This window comes from Priapulus caudatus, unplaced genomic scaffold, assembly GCF_000485595.1.
Source record: "Priapulus caudatus unplaced genomic scaffold, Priapulus_caudatus-5.0.1 Scaffold336, whole genome shotgun sequence".
NCBI lineage: Eukaryota > Metazoa > Priapulida > Priapulimorpha > Priapulimorphida > Priapulidae > Priapulus > Priapulus caudatus.
Genome location: NW_014577397.1, coordinates 57,715 through 60,716, shown reverse-complemented (window position 1 = coordinate 60,716; position 3,002 = coordinate 57,715). Strand labels below are relative to the sequence as shown.

General features: G+C 40.8%; 1 protein-coding gene across 1 annotated transcript in view; it reads left to right on the top strand.

Moving 5' to 3' along the window:
* Positions 1-3,002, top strand: part of LOC106809200 (rotatin-like) — a gene marked incomplete in the record, with an annotated part of 34,322 nt that overhangs the window by 22,461 nt on the left and 8,859 nt on the right.

Genomic DNA, 3,002 nt, shown 5'->3' with positions numbered 1-3,002 from the left:
TTTTGCTTGCGATATATGTCCTATCATCTACTCATTGTTTCTTATTCTGGTATAATATATGGAAAAATATTTTATTCATATAGAATGAATAAATCAGATAGATTGAAAACTTGGTCATATGTAGAGAACCTTTAGTCGTAAAGATTGTACGATTCAATATGCTTGTGATAATGTATTTGACCTACCTGCCGGATTGATTGACCGAAGCTCTAGCCATCATCATTGCATTAGTGCGCATTCTAAAAATGCTGCTTAGTAATGTAGTGTCTTAGTAATGCTGCTGTTAGTAGTAGTGCTAGTTAGTAGGCTGCTAGTAATTAGTGCCGCAAAGTCTTTTCATTCGGCGTGTATTGCATAAAATGTATATGAACGGGTCTAGCTTAACCAACTTATCAACAATATCGAAGGAGCAGTGATCTAATTCATAGACAGATAAGTCAGTTAGGAATTGGAACAGCGATACGTTTTGACCATATAGCGAGGGGTGTCTCTAAACGCTTTTGAACCTCAAGCTGCTTGCTTTTTCGTAAGTACCTTATCGTCATATCTATAAGGAATTGCATTACACCAGGTACGAGCAGCCCGCCTAGCCATTGTGTGCAGCTGCTTACGCAAGAGTGTTAACGGTAGGAAGGTGATGCTGGCTAGTTGTCCGGATATTCCTGGAGGATTATGGGGCAACACTGAGCTACCACTTGACCACTCAGAGCCCAGCATCGTTCGAGAGCAGGTGGATTATAGCTTCATTGAGTGAGCATTTTTTCGGGTGAAGATGTGTAGTGTGCTCTCAATTCCTAACTAGGTTTTGTATATATGAATCTGTATTTGTAACGAATTATCGATCGATTGTGTAGTAAGCAGCATTGTTTTGATTAAATTTCCTTAGTTGTAAGTAAAATATTTGTAATAACTGTCATGTGCATCTGCGTAAAACAGGTTCATTATATCACATAGTGAGAACCCATGGGTTCGACTATAAGCCCAATTGTGAAAGTTTTGCTTGTTTGTGCTTGGATGTAGGGCTTTGGTGCTGGTGAATCTCACATCGCAGCCGCTTAGCTGAATCTGCTGACTCACTACTGACCCTCCGGCTGGGACGGATGTTAAGGAGTTGAGAATCTGGCGTAAGGCGTGTTTTCACTGATGCATGCTTACTGATATCTGAACAACGTTCCGATGAATCTTGCACATGAACCGAGTGACATCGTCACCCGTACTTAAATGTGTGTCAAAAAAGGGGATTCGCCTATTAACAAACCGTTGCCGGACATTCAGTTGTGTTTTTTGTGTGTAGTCATAAAATTCAGTTCTATATTGTTTCTGAGAATGTGGGTATTATAGGCGTTATCTGCTACAGGTTAGAGTGGTTCGTTGATATTGTGTTTGCAGGTGTCCCTTGTGGTCTGCAGCACCTGCTTGCACTCCTGCAATCAAGCACACTTCTACAACCACTGGCAGACATGCTTGCAGATTTCTATGTTCCGGCTGAGGTTACTTATCACTCTCTGCTAGCTGAAGCTGCAGTGCAACGACTCCTTCAGGTATTTAGATTGCAAATGACGGCTAGATCTGTACTTGGTTATTATCAGTAGAAACTAAATTCAGTAGTTCACTATTTGCTGGCGTTATTAATGGTTATATTGACAGAAATGTAATTGGATGATTGTCCTCTGCTCACGTACAAAAACGGTGTACTCATCCAACACTTCCGCAGTCTACCTGACGACAAGTTTACATTTTGTAGGAAAGTTTAAAAACCATTTGGTTCTCCAAAGTAAACAGCGGGCTTGCCATGTTGTATGTTAATACACGGTGACATGCTTTGACTTGGTAGCCATCTGTTATGACCAGGTGGTTTATGCCCGGTTGGCCTACTCCCATTTCGCCTACGGCGGAATTCCCATTTCGTCTATAGCAAAACTCCCAGTTGGTCTACACCCATTTCGCCTACTCCCAGTTCGTCTACACTAAAAATCCACCCCATTCCCATTTTGTCTACCATCAGTTTGTCCACTAAATAATCATTTATGTAATATATGGTTTTGATTGGCATACATAGACAAGACGGAGTGGCATCCACTCTAATTTCTCCTGGTATTTGTTGTAATATCAATACTACGACGAAATGGCACTATTACCCATTCTGAGAGTAGACGAAATTGGAGTAGGCCAACTGGGATGTTACTGACCCTGACTTGCCGAGAATATGCGGTTGTAATTGGGTAATCCTCAATGCTTCTCGCTCAATTCACAGGTTGGTGGACGCTGACGGCTTGCCCTGCAGTGACCCTGGCAAGGCCAACTGGCTTCACCTGAGCCGGCACCTATCAATGTACGAGAGCATCCTGCAGCTTCTGCATCAGTGCATGAGCGATGACATCATGCTGCAGCAGCAGGTGGGGACCGACAAGGCTGTGTTGTATCGCGTCGTCAGACTTCTCAATGCTGACGTTCTAGGTACGTACGTTATAAACTTACTCATCTTTTTTTGAGCCGTCATGTCAGAATATTCCTGTCACGCTCATAGCATGAGAAATAACATTTATTTATTGAATTTCTCTTCCTGAACTAACAATAAGGTTAAATTCGTTAGAATATATTATGAGCGTTAGATATGTAGAAATATGTTACACATATACATTACTATGTATTAAATACATAGTATAGCTCTTAATACATTACATTATTACCTCTGCCAAGGGGTTGGCAGGAGGTTATGTTTTCACCGGCGTGTGTTTGTTGGTTTGTGGGTTTGTGTACAGCCTAACTGAAAAAGTTATGGACGGATTGTCATAAAATTTTCAGGATAGGTCAGAAATGGGCTAACTTAGAATTGATGAGATTTTGGTGGTGATCCGAATTGATTAATTAATAACATTTTTAGGATAGGTCAGAAATGGGCTAACTTAGAATTGATGAGATTTTGGTGGTGATCCGAATTGATTAATTAATAACATTTTTAGGATAGGTCAGAAATGGGGTAACTTAGAATTGATTACATA